Genomic DNA, 19,543 nt, shown 5'->3' with positions numbered 1-19,543 from the left:
ACTAGCATAGAGTACAATAGGTGAGTGGGGGAGGGGATGAAGGTGATAGGTCAGGGAGGAGGGTGGAGTGGATAGGTGGAAAAGAAGATAGGCAGGTAGGACAAGTCATGGGGACAGTGCTGAGCTGGAAGTTTGGAACTGGGGTGAGGTGGGGGAAGGGGAAATGAGGAAACTGTTGATGTCCACATTGATGCCCTGGGGTTGAATTGTTCCGAGGCAGAAGATGAGGCGTTCTTCCTCCAGGCATCTGGTGGTGAGGGAACGGCAGTGAAGGAGGCCCAGGACCTCCCTGTCCTCGGCAGAGTGGGAAGGGGAGTTGAAATGTTGAGCCACAGGGCGGTGTGGTTGATTGGTGCAGGTGTCCCGGAGATGTTCCCTAAAGCGCTCTGCTAGGAGGCGCCCAGTGTCCCCAATGTAGAGGCGACCGCATCGGGAGCAACAGATACAATAAATGATATTAGTGGATGTGCAGGTAAAATTTTGATGGATGTGGAAGGCTCCTTTCGGGCCTTGCTTTCCACCTTCTGCAAAGACCGTTCCCTCCGTGATTACCTGGTCCACGCACCACTACAACCCACCCTCCCATCCTGGCACCTTCCCCTGCCACCGCAGAAACTGCAAAACCTGCGCCCACATCTCCTCCCTCACCTCCATCCAAGGCCCTAAAGGAGCCTTCCACATCCATCAAAGTTTTACCTGCACATCCACTAATATCATTTATTGTATCCGTTGCTCCCGATGCGGTCTCCTATACATTGGGGAGACTGGACACCTCCTAGCAGAGCACTTTCGGGAACATCTCTGGGACACCCGCACCAATCAACCACACCACCCTGTGGCCCAACATTTCAACTCCCCCTCCCACTCTTCCGAGGGCATGGAGGTCCTGGGCCTCCTTCACCACTGCTCCCTCACCACCAGATGCCTGGAGGAAGAACGCCTCATCTTCCGCCTCGGAACACTTCAACCCCAGGGCATCAATGTGGACTTCAACAGTTTCCTCATTTCCCCTTCCCCCACCTCACCCCAGTTCCAAACTTCCAGCTCAGCACTGTCCCCATGACTTGTCCTACCTGCCTATCTTCTTTTTTCCACCTATCCACTCCACCCTCCTCCCTGACCTATCACCTTCATCCCCTCCCCCAATCATCTATTGTACTCTATGCTAGTTTCTCCCCACCCCCGCCCTCCTCTAACTTATCTCTCCACGCTTCAGGCTCTCTGCCTTTATTCCTGATGAAGGGCTTTTGACCGAAACATTGATTTTACTGCTCCTTGTATGCTGCCTGAACTGCTGTGCTCTTCCAGCACCACTAGTCCAATAACCAATGTCCTGTACAGTCGCAACATGACCTCCCAACGCCTGTACTCAGTACTCTGACCAATAAAGGAAAGCATACCAAATGCCTTCTTCACTATCCTATCTACCTGCGACTCCACTTTCAAGGAGCTATGAACATGCACTCCAATGTCTCTTTGTTCAGCTATACTCCCTAGGACCTTACCATTAAATATATAAGTCCTGCTAAGATTTGCTTTCCCAAAATACAGTACCTCACATTTATCTAAATTAAACTCCCATCTGCCACTCCTCAGCCATTGGCACATCTGATCAAGATCTTGTTGTAATCTGAGGTAACCTTCTTTGCTGACCACTACACCTCCAATTTTGGTGTCATCTGCAAACTTACTAAGTATAACTTACTAACTTATGTTCATATCCAAATCCTTTATGTAAATGACTAAAAGTAGTGGACCCAGCACCGATCCTTGTGGCACTCCACTGGTCACAGGCCTCCAGTCTGAAAAACAACCCTCCATCACCACCTTTTGTCTTCTACCTTTGAGCCAGTTCTGTATTCAACTGGCTAGTTCTCTCTGTATGCTAAAGAATCCTAAACTAAAACTCTGAAATCTTTCTGAAGCTTTTCCCCATTTAGAAAATAGACTAATGTGTATTCTTCCTGTCGAAGTGTATTCCTCGTTGTATTCCATCTGCCACTTCTTTGACCACTCTACTAGCCTGGCCGAATCCTACTGCAATCTCCCTACTACCGCAACATTACCTGTCCCTCCACCTATCCTTGTGTCATCTGTAAACTTGACAACAGTGCCCTCTGTTCTTTCATCCAGATTGGAAGGATTCTGTGTTCATATCTCTATGTACAGTTAGAAACCATTTGACGCATTGAGACTGCTCCAACCCTCCAAAGAGCATTCTACCCAGAACCACCTATCCCTGTAACCCCACATTTACCCTGGCTAATCCAGGGTAGCACATTGCTGGAGACTATTGGGCAATTTTTAGGATGCCAATCTGTCATAACCTGCACATCTTTGGACAGTGGGAGGAAACCAGAGAATCCAGATAAAACCCACACATACACGGGAAGAACATGCAAACTCCAGATAGTGAAGCAAGGCTAGAATCTAACCTGGATCCCTGGCACTATAAAGGTCTTGATGTAGGGAGGATGTCCCCTTGTGGGGGGCAATCTAGAACAAGGCGTGCTAATTTTAGGTGAAGCGATAGCAGATTTAAATCAAAGATGAAGAGAAATTCCTTTTTGCAAAGAGTCATCAGTCTGTGGAATTAACTGTCCAGTACATTCGAGATAGATAGACAATTTCTTTAATGAGTAATGAGTCGAAGGGGTATGGAGAGCCAGAAGGAAGGCCAAATCGAAGCTGAGATTGGCCATGATCATATTAAATCATGGTGCAGGCTCAAGAGGCTGAATTGCCTACTCCAGCTCCGAGTTCTTACGTTCTGTGATTGCAAGATATTCATGTGACATACACCCAGGTTCTGGTCCAGATTGCCACAACCGTAGAACAGAATCCTTACAGTGTGGGAGCAGGTTATTCAGCCCATTAAGTCCACACCGACTCTCCTAAAGAGCATTCCACTCTGACATCCCCCCCCCCAACCCAACACTATTCCTGTAACCCTACCTTTCCTATGGCTAATCAACCTAACATGCACATCGTTGGACACTTTGGAAAATTTAGTATTGCCAGTCCACATAGCCTGCACACCTTTAGACTGTGGGAGGAAACCAGAGCACCCAGATTGAACCCACACAGACACAGGGAGAACATGCAAACTCCAGACAGTCACGCAAGGCTAGATTCTAACCCAGATCTCTGGCACTATAATGTATACTGTGAATAGTTGTCCCAGTGATGATCCCTGCGGAACTCGCCTCGTCACGAGCTGCTATCCCACTCTCCACCTTCTGCCAGTCAGCCAATCCTTTATCTATGCCCATATCTTGCCCCTATAACCTTATTTAGAAGCCTTCTGAGCAGCACCTAATCAAAGGTCTTCTGGAAATCCAAATAAATCATGTTCCCTGGCTCTCCTTTGTCTAACTTGCTGATAAACTCAAAAGAATTCTAACAGGTTTATCAGGCTTGACATCCCTTTGACAAAGCCCATTTTACCATGCACTTCCAAACACCTGCAATTTCATCCTTAATAATGGACTCTAAAATCTTAATGGTAGAGGTTAGGCTAACTGGCCGTGCTCTGTGCATTTCATCAGGAGGATTTCATGGTGTTGTTGTTTATCTTCCCTAATCAAGCCAACTGTTCCAGAGTTTTGAATCGGCTTTTTCCCCTTGAGACATGAGACAACAGATGACCAAGGCTGGAGTAGAATTCCTCTTTAATGCACCAATGACAGATGACATGAGCCAAAGAGTCAAGAGGCCCAAATTCCCATAGTGGGGTACTTTGAGTTGGTCACCTAATTAATTTTTTCTTTGTGAATCCTACCCCACTATGTCAAATTCTTCCTCAGATGTAACCTTCCAAAGAATTTGATTTCAATAGCTTTTACTTTTAAGCTGACAGTCTCCTGCCTGCTGTGTCTCACTCAGGGTTACAATGACAGTGTCATAGCACTGAAATTCTTGGGCTATGATAGCAATGCAATGTTCAGATCTGTCACTGTTGGGGTGGTCCACAAGTATCCAGAGTTCCCTCTGATTTTGTGTGGAATTCCAAGATGCGTATGCGGCATCGACTTCCATAACTGAAAGTCAATGTGATGATCAAAAATGGAAGATGTCTACACAGGAGATATTTTAACAGGGTTAATGGTACCTGTCCCTTCCCTCAGATGGGGGACTTCAAGATTAGGGAGCATATTTTTAAGGTGAGAGGAGAGAGAGAGGAGCCACACAAGGTGGCTCACATGTAGCTTACAACTTCTTGAGGAAATGGTGAATGTGGGTACTGTTACACATTTAAAAAATACTTAGATAAGTACATGAGTAGTGAAGGTTTGGAGGAATATGGGTCAACTGCAGGCAGGTGGGACCAGTTTATTTTGGGATTATATTCTGTACGGACTGATTGGACCAATAGGTCTGTTTCTGTGCTGTGACTCTGTAAAGCGGCTGTTGTACACTGACTACCACACAGTCCAGTTGGAACATGGTCTTTGTCCAGTGGCAAGAATAACCAAGATAATTGGAGACCAGACTACGCTACAGGGACAGAGCCAAATACAAACTCTTTGTTGTCCCTCCTACCACCACCCATTTTAATACCCCACCCATCCTAGGATCCTGCATTCCTGCTTGCATGTGGATTGGTGTTGAAGCTCCAGACATGATAGCAAAGACTGATTGCTGCATCCATCACAGTCTAGGCCCTGGGCTCTGGTACTCCGAGAGCGTATTTGTACAGAAAGAAACAAAGTTAATCTTTCGTTTCTGTTTCCACTGACACTGTCTAACCTCAGTATTTCCAGAATTTTGTGTTTTTATTTTCAGATTTCCAGCATCTCCAGTATTTTGCTGTTATGCTATTCTTCATCCATGGCTTTGAGAAGTTATTGTATCAATTGAAGTTAATTATGTACAGTTGGAGGACGTTGATTCAATGATTACTTGAGCACCTATCAGAAGAATGTAAATAAATCTTGGGCCCTTCTTGCGCAGTCCCTACCTCGGAGCTAGGGTGCCTTCGTTCAAGTCCCACCTTTTCCAGAAGGTCTCTGAACAGGTTGATTAAGAAAATGCCTATAAATATATCCCCATGTTCACCCATAACATTTGAGGCAGCAGGCTAAAAGCATGGGAAATCTAGACCACAGGCAGCCTTCTGTTGCCTCAGAGCTAGCTAAGCATGCTGTCTCCAAAGCGATAAAGATTACCAAATACAGCTGCTGCAAATAAAATTTCACACCGGATGATCTTTTCAAAACATATAAAGATCAGCTCCTCTGGCTGTAGTCTGGTACTCTTGGGAAAATCGCCTGCTATTGGCTGCAGTGGATCAGGGGGGAAGCCTCAGAGGCGTTTGCACTCAAAGATGGCATTAACAAAAATGTTGATGACACTCATGGAAGAAAAGATCTTAGTATCTGTGTGGAGTTGCTCAAACACCTTTTTGCAACTTACTGACAAAGGAGTATGTGAAGTATTTTATGTTTTATTGTGAATTCATCTATTCTAAGCATAGACTATCTCCGGTTGCTTCCTTCACAAACTCTATCAAAAGTAACATAGAGGTGTTAAACAACCATGTAACAAAAAGACATGTATTCGTGGCATATGTGTGAGATTTAGGACAAAGTTAAATCAACTAATGCCAAAAAGGGAAGTTGTTTCATCTAGGGTGGATAGGCAAATTAGAGTACTTAGGATGAGAGTCTCTCAAAACTTTTGTAAGATTTTATTTTGATCATGTTAATTGCACTGTATCTCTCTCAAATCTAAAATAAAAAGTGGTTAAGACAGGATTTGGAAATTAAACAAGGTACTTAATAAATTGGTGGTACACTTCTTTCTATTTTAGCCCCACCAAAGTTGAATTTTTATCAAGGATGCCAATCATACCACGAACTACAGTTTGCAAAGAGTAAGTCTTTAAAGTATAATCAGTACATACGTCTTGAACACAGACCTAACATAACTATTCTTTCACGATGACATCTGTAACCAGAACCTAAAATAGTACAGTTCTATTGTATAAATAGAACACGTGTTTCCAGCCATGGTTTAAGTAAACTATATGTTATAACTAACATCATTTGATCATGCTTGCATCGCTGTTCATGGTCAGTGACCATTTCAAGTGAATGAAATCATCAAATGTTGATTTTTCATTGATATGATGAAGGGATTTTCATAATTCCTGATCCAGAAATTGCTATGAATGAATTGCAACTTATTGTTAGAGTTTCAAACCAGGATAAAATGTTTCAAAGTAGACTATTTACTTCATGTCATGGATGTATTTTATTTGGATTTCCTTGTTTTTTACTTTTATTGGTGTGTGGAGGAATGAGTAATAACCATCAAGGGCTGAGCTAATTGAAATACACCAAAATGCTTATGCAAACAGTCAATTTGTGACAATCTACCTCTTGACACTTATGAGGGAGAGAATAAGTTTCTCACAGAGTTGTGTTCTTTTTATGTAATATGAATTTACATAACGGTGCTCTCAAATTTTTGTTATAACTTTACCAGAAGAGCTGTGGAAACCATGGAAAATCGTGCAAATGTCCACTTTTCAGAATTTTCAGTAAATATAACACTCCTATTCAAGAAAGGAGGGAGTTAACTAAAATAGGGAACTATGAATTCTAACAGTTATAACTAACAGCTTGGCATCAGTACTTTGGAAAATTTTATTGCAATTATTTGTTTTAAATTATTTTGAAAAACCCTTGACAAACTTTGTGTGATCACAGAAAATCAACCTAGTTTTATGAAAGGGAAATCATGTTTGACAATTGTTTCTAATAGGGCAGATGAAGCAGAACTGATAGGTGCAGTATAATGTAATTTCCAAAAGACATTCGCAAAAAGTTAATATGCTCAATAAAGGATCCTGGATTTGGGGGTAATATATTAATATGTATAGAGGATTGAAATACTTGAATAAGGAAGGATAAACGGTACATTGTCAAGTTGGTTGGCTGTTAGTAGGGGGTATCAGAAAGGTCAGCGCTGGATCCTCTGCTTAGACAAAAGAATTGAGAATAATGTTTCCATAAGACATAGGAGCGGAAGTAAGGCCATTCGGCCCATCGAGTCCATTCTGCCATTCAATCATGGCTGATGGGCATTTCAACTCCACTTACCCGCATTCTCCCCGTAGCCCTTAATTCCTTGTGACATCAAGAATTTATCAATTTCTGCCTTGAAGACATTTGGCGCCCCAGCCTCCACTGCATTCTGTGGCAATGAATTCCACAGGCCCACCACTCTCTGGCTGAAGAAATGTCTCCACATTTCTGTTCTGAATTTACCCCCTCTAATTCGAAGGCTGTGTCCACGGGTCCTAGTCTCCTCGCCTAATGGAAACAATTTCCTAGCGTCCATCCTCTCCAAGCCATGTATTATCTTGTAAGTTTCTATTAGATCGCCCCTTAATCTTCTAAACTCCAATGAATACAATCCCAGGATCCTCAGCCGTTCCTCGTATGTTAGACCTACCATTCCAGGGATCATCCGTGTGAATCTCCGCTGGACACGCTTCAATGCCAGTATGTCCTTCCTGAGGTGTGGGGACCAAAACTGGACACAGTACTCCAAATGGGGCCTAACCAGAGCTTTATAAAGTCTCAGTAGTACAACAGTGCTGTTATATTCCAACCACCTTGAGATAATTGACAACATTGCATTCGCTTTCTTAATCACGGACTCAACCTGCATGTTTACCTTTAGAGAATCCTCAACTATCACTCCCAGATCCCTCTGTACTTTGGCTTTACGAATTTTCTCACTGTTTAGAAAGTAATCCATGCTTCTATTCTTTTTCCCAAAGTGCAAGACCTCGCATTTGCTCACATTGAATTCCATCAATCATTTCCTGGGCCACTCCTCCAAACTGTCTAGATCCTTCTGCAGCCTCCTCACTTCCTCAGTACTACCTGCCTGTCCACCTAACTTTGTATCGTCGGCAAACTTCGCTAGAATGCCCCCAGTCCCTTCATCCAGATCATTAATATATAATGTGAACAGCTGCGGCCCCAACACTGAACCCTGCGGGACACCACTTGTCACCGGCTGCCATTCCGAAAAAGAACCTTTTATCCTAACTCTCTGCCTCCTGTCAGACAGCCAATCCTCTATCCATACCAGTAGCTCACCTCAAACACCATGGGCCCTCAGCTTGCTCAGCACCATGTGGCACCTTATCAAAGGCCTTTTGGAAGTCAAGGTAGACCACATCCACTGGGTTTCCCCGGTCTAACCTACTTGTCACCTCTTCAAAGAACTCCAACAGGTTTGTCAGGCACGACCTCCCCTTACTAAATCCATGTTGACTTGTTCTAATCCAACCCTGCTCTTCCAAGAATTTAGAAACCTCATCCTTAATGATGGATTCTAGAATTTTACCAACAACTGAGGTTAGGCTAATTGGCCTATAATTTTCCATCTTTTGCCTTGATCCTTTCTTGAACAAGGAGGTTACAACAGCGATCTTTCAATCATCCGGGACTTTCCCGGACTCCAGTGACTTTTGAAAGATCTCAACCAACGCCTCTGCTATTTCCTCAGCCACCTCCCTCAGAACTCTAGGATGTAAGCCATCAGGGCCAGGAGATTTATCAATTTTAAGACCTTTTAGCTTTTCTAGCACTTTCTCTTTTGTAATGACAACCATACTCAACTCAGCCCCCTGACTCCCTTTAATTGTTGGGATATTACTCATGTCTTTCACTGTGAAGACTGACGCAAAGTACTTATTAGGTTCTCCTGCTATTTCCTTATCTCCCATCACTAGGCTTCCAGCATCAGTTTGAAGTGGCCCAATGTCTACTCTTGCCTGTCGTTTGTTTCTTATGTATTGAAAGAAACTTTTACTATCATTTCTAATATTACTGGCTAGCCTACCTTCATATTTGATCCTCTCCTTCCTTATTTCTCTCTTTGTTATCCTCTGTTTGTTTTTGTAGCCTTCCCAGTGCTCTTGGCCACTTTATAGGCTCTCTCTTTTTCTTTGATAGATTTCTTGACTTCCTTTGTCAGCCATGGCTGTCTCATCCCTCCCTAGATAATCTTTCTCTTCTTGGGGATGAACCTCTGTACAGTGTCCTCAATTTTACCCACAAACTCCCGCCATTTTTGCTCTACTGTCTTCCCTGCTAGGTTCTGCTTCCAGTCTATTTTCGTCAGTTCCCCTCTCATGCCCTCATAGTTACCTTTTATTTAACTGTAACACCATTACATCCGATTTTGCCTTCTCTCTTTCAAACTGCAGACTGAACTCTACCATATTATGATCGCTGCTTCCTAAGTGTTCCCTTACTTTAAGATTTTTTATAAAGTCTGGTTCATTACATAGCACTAGTTCCAGAATAGCCTGCTCCCTTGTGGGCTCCATGACAAACTGTTCCAAAAAGCCATCCTGTAAGCATTCCATGAATTCCCTTTCTTTGGATCCACTGGCAACATTATTTACCCAGTCCACCTGCATATTGAAGTCTCCCATGATCACTGTGACCTTGCCTTTCTGACATGCCTTCTCTATTTCCCGGTACATGTTGCGCCCCTGGTCCTGACCACTGTTAGGAGGTCTGTACATAACTCCCATTATGGTTTTTTTACCTTTGTGGTTCCTCAATTCCACCCACACAGACTCCACATCACCCGACGCTATGTCATTCAGCACCATAGATTTAATTTTGTTCTTAACTAACAAGGCAACCCCGCCCCCTCTGCCCACCTCCCTGTCTTTTCGATAAGTTGAAAACCCTTGGATGTTTAACTGCCAGTCCTGAACCCCCTGTCTCTGTGATGCCTACCACATCATAATCATTCACTATGATCTGTGCCATTAGTTCGTCTGCTTTGTTATGAATGCTACGAGCATTCAGGTAAAGTGCCTTAATGTTAACTTTCTTATCATTAGAGATATTGGAAGTCATAAGATGTCCTAAGTTATCCTTCCTTTTTGCTGCATTCTCAGTCTGTCTCAAGTTTAAATCTGCCTGCACATACGCTATCCTGCTGCTTATCTTTCCATTTAACTCCATGCTCCCTGTCGCTTTCACTTTCCCTTCCCCCCCAACTCAGAAGTTTAAAGTCCTACTGACCACCCTAATTATCCTCTTCGCTAGAACATTGGTACCTCATCGGTTCAGGTGGAGACCGTCCCAACAGTACAGATCCCCCCCGGTTCCAAAACTGATGCCAATGGCCCATGAAGTGGAATCCCTCTTTCCCACACCAATCCCTTAGCCACGTGTTTACTTCCCTAATTTTCTTATCCCTATGCCAATTGGCAAGTGGCTCGGGCAGTAATGCGGAGATTATGACCCTTGAGGACCTGTACTTCAATTTCCTTCCTAGTGCTCGATAATCCCCAAACAGGTCCTCCACCCTAGCTTTGCCTATGTTGTTAGTCCCAACGTGGACCACAACAACTGGATCCTCCCCCTCCCGCACCAATATCCTTTCAAGCCGGTCAGAGATGTCCCGAACCCTGCACCAGGTAGGCAACACACCATGCGAGACTCCCGATCCGGCTTGCAAAGGATACTATCTGTCCCCCTAATTATAGAATCCCCTATAACAACTACTTGTCTTTTTACTCCCCCCTCTTGAATGGCCTTCTGCACCATGGTGCCGTGGTCAGTTGGCTCATCCTGTCCAGAGCCCTTTTCCCCATCCGTACAGGGAGCAAGAATCTTATACCTGTTGGACAAGGTCAAGGGCTGAGGCTCCTGCACTCCTGAACTCAGGTTCCCCCTATCTGCCTCACTTACAGTCACACTCTGATGTCCCTGATCACTAACTGGATGTGAATTACTTAATCTCCCAGGTGTGACTGCCTCCTGAAACAAAGTGTCCAGGTAACACTCCTCCTCCCGGGTGCGCCGCAGTGTTTGAAGCTCAGATTCCAGATCATCAACTCTGATCCGGAGCTCTTCCAGCAACCAACACTTGCTGCAGATGTGGTCACTGCCGTTCACAATGGGATCAGCCAGCTCCCATATCATACAGCTACAGCACACCACCTGACCAGCCACCTCTGCTTAGTTAATTACTTTATTACTTTGTACAGGTTTGAGTTAAAATACTTCCTGATACCTCTCTGCTATAGTTTTTTTTAAAAAAACCAATTAATAGATAAACAGTACTTAGTAAGGGGGTTAGAGGAGGAGGGCGAGTGGGAGACACTACGGTTGTAGAGTCTTGGGTTTCGCCGCCTTCCTGATTTATATACTCACTGCTTTCCTTCCCGGCTGCCCCTCTGGTCGTCGTCACTTCCCCCTGCTGCTCCCGCTCTTTCTGTGAAGAGAAAAAAAAACACCGCTGCCCGCTACCTGTAAGTAATTTTAAAACAAACTGTCTTGCCTTAGCTGTAACCTTCCGGTTTTGTTTAAACTCAGCTGCTGCTCGCACTCAAAAAAATAAATGAAAGTTAGGTGAGTAAATGGGGTGGAACCAGATAGAAACAGTCTAAGTAGTGGGCAATAAGGCAGAAGCTGGAGTATAATGTGGTGAAGTGTACTTTCTTTTCTGGGAAGAAAAGAAAAGCAGAGTACATTTTAAATGGCATGAATTTTGTAAATACTGCAAAAGCGAATTACTTTGGCATACTGAAAATGAAGTAAAAAGGAATTTTGTCATTTGGGCCCAGTTGAATGTTGGTACTCTAGGTGAAAAGGCAATGTAATAATTCATGAACCATTCAGTCCCCCAAAATACATTACCCTTTCCATCAAAACAGAAATTTTGTGGTTCCTTTCAATTGACTTATTGAGTAAATCACCTCATTATTATTATTGATCCAAAAGATCCAAGCTCAGAGCCTGATGTATGCAATTTGCTAACCTCAGCTGAAAAAGCAGTTGGAAGGGCTAAGGGAGCAGATAGACAGACAGGTTTTGCACAGTGATCACTATTTAGTACCATTTCTTGGAACTTCCATACCTGTAAAGTCAGGTGAGGAAAGGATATAGTTTGACTGCAATGCCCATGAATTTGAACAACCTTTCCCAAGTGACAGCCAGAGATTAGTGGGTACTGCAGGGATCAGTATTGGGCCCCAGCTGTTCACAGTATACATTAATGAATTAGATAAGGGGAACTAAAATTAATATCTCTACAACTGCATAGAGTCATAGAGATGTACAGCATGGAAACAGACCCTTCAGTCCAACCCGTCTATGCCGACCAGATATCCCAACCCAATCTAGTCCCACCTGCCAGCACCCGGCCCATATCCCTCCAAACCCTTCCTATCATATACCCATCCAAATGCCTTTTAAAAGTTGCAGTTGTACCAGCCTTCACCACTTCCTCTGGCAGCTCATTCCATACACGTACCACCCTCTGCATGAAAAAGTTGCCCCTTAGGTCTCTTTTATATCTTTCCCCTCACAGCACAAAGCTGGGTGAAAGGGTGAGCTGTGAAGAGGATGCAGAGTTCCTTCAATGTAATTTGGACAAGTTGAGTAAGTGGACAAATGAATAGGGTACTGAGTTGGAATGTCAGCCATTATCATCTTAAATGGCAGAGCAGGCTTGAAGGGCAGAATAGCCTACACTTGCTCTTATTTTCTATGTTTCTCATTTTCTATGTAAACTCACCATTTGTTCAACATCCTCTCAAGCAATTATGGTTAGGCTGTAAATGCTTCCAGGCCAGGAACATTTATCCCATGAATGGTAACTAGAAGAGTTATGACATGGGGTAAAATCTCCTGCTTACTTTAAAACCAGCAACACAGCAATCTGTAAAAATTCAAGTAGCCAAGAACTATTTAAAGTAAAAATTAACAACTTTATTTCTTAAAGTATAACAACAGAGAATAATTAACTAACAACTATTTACAATTCCTTCCTCTAACCTATCTTTTACCTTGCCTTCTACAATATTAGTCTGATAAAGCTCACAATTAAGATTTACAGAAATATTGAAATTTAAAAAAAAAACAGCCAGCGTCGAATCTCCTCTTTATCTTAGTCGATAGATTTGCTCTCCAGGTCAGTGTTGAAGGTTTTTTCTAGCAAATTCTTTCTCTTAACAGGTACCTCTGAGAGTTCTGACAAGCAGTCTACAGCAGTTGGTGTAGTGGCAGTTCTCCTCCCAAATGTTCAATTTTCCCTGGTCTTATACCCTAAAGCATCAAATTGTGTCATTGGCTTTCAAGATTGTCAATATACTCAACTCAAACTTGATTGGTATTTTTCGGGATATCATTTCAACAGATTGGCCTAATTTGAATCTGTTTTGCCATTTCCAGGCAACCAGCTACCCCAGTAGCTGGAGCCCATGTCACATTGTGTCTTATTAAGAATACTTGGTGCTGTCACTGCTAACTTTTACTCTCTTAAAGGCATATTAACCCACATCTTCAAAAAAGAAGAAAGTATCAGAAGGGGTTCTGAAGAGAACAGAGGGAAACCAAAGCAGGATTGTTACAGTATATGGAAAAGCAGTAGTAATATTATGAGTACTGTTTATTGGTTCATATTGACTATGGCTGACTATAGCAAGTGGATCTTAATGTACATGAGTTGAGGGTAATTCAGATAGAAACAATGAACACTGAACAAATGTATAACTTATTTTTGATTGGTGAACTGTAGGATCCTGAAAATATAAATCCCATAAAAATGCACATTAGGTGCTCTTTGCCCAATTGGCATGCCTTTGAATAATAGAATAGTTACAACATAGAAAGAGGTCCTTGTGTCTTTCACTGCGTCTCACACCTGCACACACACAACATGGGTGCTGGGGGAAAATATAAACACTACTGCGGTTAGGCGGTAGTGTGGGGGTAACAGAAAAAGAAAAGAGAAAAAAATAGGGGGTGCTTGGGAAAAAATAAGCACTACCGCAGTTAGGTGGTAGTGTGGGGGTAAAAAAATTAGAAAAAGGTCCTTCACCTCTAAGCTGCTGTCTGCAAGAGCAAACCAGCATGACCTACTCTATGTCTGTTTCCCTGTCCTGGTAGTTTGTTTACCATCAGATCACTATCTAATTCCCTCATGAAAGCTCCACCACATTCTGAAGCAGTGCAGATTGCCTGGAACATGATGGATACATTTCAGATCCTAACCATTCTTTGTGTAACAATATTTTTTTCTCACTAACTTTGGTTGTTTTATCATTCATCTTCAATCAGTGTCCTCATGGTTGCATCCTCAGCTTCCACCTCTTTGTCTTTCCATGCAATGTTCACATTGTGCTCCTGTTTCATTGTTTTCAGTGTTTGAAATTGTTTCATGACACTTGATGTAGATATTAACCCTTTCCGGTACCTTTAAACATTTCATGTCCTTTTCTCAGTGCAGATACACTTAATCACCTTGAATTTCCTGTACCCATTTGCTTATGACATGGTCCACTTACTGTTATTTTATTCCAGTGTTGTTCTCCCAAAAGATATGATTCTCAACTTCCTTGCTGTTCTTCCAGTAACCTATTTCCTTTCTGTCCTACAACCTCACCATTCTTTTTGTACTTAATCTTCCTGAACTGCATGTTCTTCAGCCTTTGTCACCATTCCCTGTTACACTGTGCAGCAAATGCCTGAGGGCAGCCTCCTCTTTCCGAAGAATGAATCAAGAGAAAGAACAATCTTCTCACATTGCCTATTTTCCATTGCTTCCATTCTCTAGGTCTTCCTAGCACTCTGCAGCTATAGCCAGTCCATGGACTAGAAATAAAGAACTGGAGATGCTGGAAATCTGAAACAAAAACAGAAATTACTGGAGTAACTCGGCAGGATACTAAATGAGTATTTTGCATCAGTATTTACTGTGGAAAAGGATATGGAAGATATAAACTGTAGGGAAATAGATGGTGACATCTTGCAAAATGTTCATATTACAGAGGAAGAAGTGCTGGATGTCTTGAAACACATGAAGGTGGATAAAGCCCCAGGACCTGATCAGGTGTACCCTTGAACTCTGGGGGAAGCTAGAGAAGAGATTGCTGGGCCTTTTGCTGAGATATTTGTATCATCGATAGTCACAGGTGAGGTGCCAACCCCCACTCCGGCCTATCACCCTCACCTTAACCTCCTTCCATCTATCGCATTTCCAACGCCCTTCCCCCAAGTCCCTCCTCCCTACCTTTTATCTTCGCCTGCTTGGCACGCTTTCCTCATTCCTGAAGAAGGGCTCATGCCCGAAACGTCGATTCTCCTGCTCCTTGGATGCTGCCTGACCTGCTGCACTTTTCCAGCAACACATTTTCAGCTGTGATCTCGAGCATCTGCAGTCCTCACTTTCTCCTGGTAAGGACAAGCCAGGGGACTATAGACCGGTGAGCCTGACATGGTGATGGGCAAGTCGTTGGAGGCAATCCTGAGGGACAGGATGTACATGTATTTGGAAAGGCAAGGACTGATTTGGGATAGTCAACATGGCTTTGTGCGTGAGAAATCATGTGCCTCAAACTTGATTGAATTTTTTGAAGAAGTAATAAAGAGGTTTGATGAGGGCAGAGCGGTAGATGTGATCTATATGGACTTCAGTAAGGCATTCGACAAGGTTCCCCATGGGAGACTGATTAGCAAAGTTAGATCTCACGGAATACAGGGAGAACTAGCCATTTGGATACAGAACTGGCTTAAAGGTAGAAGATAGAGGGTGGTGGTGGAGGGTTGTTTTTCAGACTGGAGGCCTGTGACTAATGGAGTGCCACAAGATTTGGTGCTAGGTCCTCTACTTGTCATTTACATAAATGATTTGGATGATGCGAGCATAAGAGGTACAGTTAGTAAACTTGGAGATGACACCAAAGTTGGAGGTGTAGTGGACAGCGAAGAAGGTTACCTCTGATTACAACTGGATCATGATCATATGAGCCAATTGGCCAAGAAATGGCAGATGGAGTTTAATTCGGATAAGTGCGAGGTGCTGCATTTTGGGAAAGCAAATCTTAGCACGACTTATACACTTAGTTATAAGGTCCGAGGGAGTGTTGCTGAACAAAGAGACCTTGGAGAGCAGGTTCATAGCTCTTTGAAAGTGGAGTTGCAGGGAGATAGGATAGTGAAGAAGGCGTTTGGTATGCTTTCCTTTATTGGTCAGAGTATTGAGTACAGGAGTTGGGAGGTCATGTTGCAGCTGTTCAGGACATTGGTTAGGCCACTGTTGGAATATTGCGTGCAATTCTGGTCTCCTTCCTATCAGAAAGATGTTGTGAAACTTGAAAGCGTTCAGAAAAGATTTCCAAGGATGTTGCCAGGGTTGGAGGATTTGAGCTATAGGGAGAGGCTGAACAGGCTGGGGCTGTTTTCCCTGGAGCATTGGAGGCTGAGGGGGTGACCTTTATAGAGGTTTACAAAATTGAGCGGCATGGATAGGATAAATAGACAAAGTCTTTTCCCTTGGGTCAGGGAGTCCAGAACTAGAGGGCATAGGTTTAGGGTGAGGGGGGAAATATATAAAAGAGACCTCAGGGGCAACTTTTTCACACAGAGGGTGATATGTGTATGGAATGAGCTGCCAGAGGAAGTGGTGGAGGTTGGTACAATTGCAACATTTTAAGTGACGTTTGATTGGGCATATGAATAGGAAGGGTTTGGAGGGATATGGACCGGGTGCTGGCAGGTGGGAGTAGATTGGGTTGGGATATCTGGTCGGCATGGATGGATTAGACGTCTGTATATCTCTATTACTCTGAGGTCTGGCAGCATCTGTGGAAAGAAAAATTTAGAGTGGTGCTGGAAAAACACAGGTCTCTCAAGTTCAGCCAGTGACACTTCGTCCACGTAAACACATCTCGGTCACAAGAAGTGTCCCTGACTACTGACACTCTACAGGACAGTCATTCTGCTTGGTTGAACTGCCCTGCCAAATCCTAACTTATACTTCTAAATTATTTTACTGACTATAACTTTAAGTACTTTAACTTACTTTAACCTTACTGTTGTACTACTACCTAAAAACTGAGGATTAACAGAAATTCCTTGTCCTTACTCGCAAACCAGTTCCTCCTCCTGTGATAGTCTGGAAATTTACATTTTTCAAAATTATTGGAATTAAAACACAATCCCTAACAGCAACTGCTTGATAATAACTCATGACTTTCCTGTGATATCACATTTAGACTTTTTCTCCTCATGTTGGAACTGTCACGGGGCCCTGCTCTCTCTTGCACATTTGGGAAAGAAAATTTTTTAACAATTCGATTATGAAAAGATTTTAAAGTCTTGTATTTTAATGATTATTGAGATGAACTGAAAATGAAATAAAATGGTTTTAATATATTATAAAATTTGTGTTGGCATGCACTTTCTGCTGATAAACCTGGCTTTCTAGATCACAACTGATTTGACTTTTTTGTTAACATTTAACATATAATCATTTCCAGAAGCAGATTTTAAAGAAAATGTGTATGTAATCAGCTGCCCGTCATTGTGATACTGTGGCTGACTTACTCTTCATGTTTTTCAGTTTATTGTTTGCTTACAAATTTTGGTGGGTGAATTGAGACAGTTTGATATTAAAATATTAATATGTTTACATTTCTTCCTGCATTTACCATTTCTGGCCCTTACAGGGTCTTTGTTTTAAACTGCACTAGTACTTTTGAGTCTAGCTGGCCTATCATTACTTGCACCTTATTTTTTCCCATGCAGCCATTTGTTTGTTTTCTATCTTCAGGCCAATCTCATTCCTGTGTTCTCCACTGATCTGGGAAAAGCCCTTTTTTATAAAACCGGACTTTGAGAAGTTAAAAGTCAGTTTCCCGACTGAGGAAACCCATTGATATGTAATAATCGGAACTCGATTACTGTACTTGGGGCGGGGGAGGTAAAGGTGTTGATAGGGGCAAATGACAGATTAACAAACAGACATTTTTTGAGAGGAGGGTGGAGCGGATAGATGGGAAGGAAGATTGACAGGTAGGACAGGTCATGAGGATGGTGCTGAGCTGGAGGGTTGGAACTGGAGTGAGGGGAGGGGAATGAGGAAACTGGTGAAGTCCACATTGATGCCCTGGGGTTAAAGTGTTCCATGGCGGAAGATGAGGCGCTCTTCCTCCAGGTGTCAGGTGGTGAGGGAGTGGCAATGCAGGAGGCCCAGGACCTGCAAGTTCTTGGCAGAGTGGGAGGGAGAGTTGAAATGTTGCGCCATGGGGCGGTAGGGTTGATTGGTGCGGGTGTCCCGGAGATGTTCCCTAAAGCGCTCTGCGAAAGGCATCCAGTCTCCCCAGTGTAGAGGAGACTGCATCAGGAGCAACGGATACAATAAATGACATTGGTGGATGTGCAGGTGAAACTTTGGATGTGGAAGGCTCCTTTTAGGGCCTTGGATGGAGGTGAGGGGGGAGGCTTTATAATTCCTGCAGTGGCAGGGGAAGGTGCTAGGAGGGGAATGTGGGCTATTGGGGAGCGTGGACCTGACCAGGTAGTCACAGAGGGAACAGTCTTTGCAGAAAGTGGATAGGGGTGGGGAGGAAATCTATCCCTGCTGGTGGGGTCTGTCTGTAGGTGGCAGAAATGTCTACGGATGATGCAGTTTATGTGGAGGTTGGTAGGGTGGATGGTGAAGACCAGGGGTGTTAGGGTTAGGGTTCCTCTGAGCTTACTTTCCCACTCACCTTCTGCAGACCCCTTCATCCGCCTCCAACACACTCCATCCACCTGGACACCCCGTGCTGGCCTATTACCCACCCTTGACCTCTTCATTTCCAACTGCAGCAGAGACATCAACTGCCTCAACCTGTCTACACCACTCCAACCTCTCACCCTCACAACGCGCAGCCCTCCATTCCCTCTGCTCCAATCCCAACCTCACCATCGAACTAGCAGATAAAGGGGATGCAGGGTAGTTTGGCACACTGACCTCTACACCGCTGAAGCCAGGCACTAACTCGAAGACACCTCCTCCTACTGCCCCCTTGACCATGACCTCACGCCCCCCATCACCAAACCATCATCTCCCAGACCATACAGAACCTCATCACCTCAGGAGATTTCCCCACTCACAGCTTCCAACCTCATAGTTCGGGAACTCCGCACAGCCTGATTCTACCTCCTTCCCAAGATCCACAAGCCTGACCACCCTGGCTGACCCATTGTCTCAGAATGCTCCTACCCCACCGAACTCACCTCCACCTTCCTCAATACTGTCCTATCCCCCCTCGTCCAGGAACTCCCCACATACATTTGGGACACCACCCATGCTCTCCACTTCCTCCAAGACACTCATTTCCCCAATGCCACCATGGACATCCAGAACCTCTACACCTCCATCTGCCATGACCAGGGCCCCCAATCCCTCCATTTCGTCCTCTCCCAACATCCCCACCAGTACCCTTCCACTGACATTCTCATTCATTTGGCTGAACTGGTCCTCACCCTTAACAATTTCTCCTTCAAATCCTCCCACTTCCTCTAGACAAAAGGGGTAGCCATGGACGCCCGCATGGGCCCCAGCTGTGCCTGTCTTTTTCTTGACTACATAGAACAGTCCATCTTCCGTAGTTACATTGGCACCAGTCTCCATCTCTTCCTCCGCTACATTGATGACTGCATCAGCGCCACCTTGTGCTCCCACGAGGAGGTTGAGAATTCATCAACTTCACCAACACATT

At 43.9% G+C, this 19,543-nt stretch overlaps 1 long non-coding RNA gene across 2 annotated transcripts in view; it reads left to right on the top strand.

Moving 5' to 3' along the window:
• The window catches only part of LOC148147509 (uncharacterized), a 73,185-nt gene that overhangs the window by 10,281 nt on the left and 43,361 nt on the right, over positions 1–19,543 (top strand). For both annotated transcript variants that reach the window (XR_015759721.1, XR_015759720.1), the window contains exon 2: positions 14,825–14,968. This is a non-coding gene — a long non-coding RNA (uncharacterized LOC148147509). The remainder of the gene's footprint in view (positions 1–14,824; positions 14,969–19,543) is intronic.

This window comes from Chiloscyllium plagiosum, unplaced genomic scaffold, assembly GCF_037043375.1.
Source record: "Chiloscyllium plagiosum isolate Xiang-an unplaced genomic scaffold, Cpla_swu_hap1 HiC_scaffold_16, whole genome shotgun sequence".
Taxonomy (NCBI): domain Eukaryota; kingdom Metazoa; phylum Chordata; class Chondrichthyes; order Orectolobiformes; family Hemiscylliidae; genus Chiloscyllium; species Chiloscyllium plagiosum.
The sequence above is the reverse complement of the archived record's forward strand: the minus strand, read 5'-3'. Positions and strand labels throughout refer to the sequence as shown.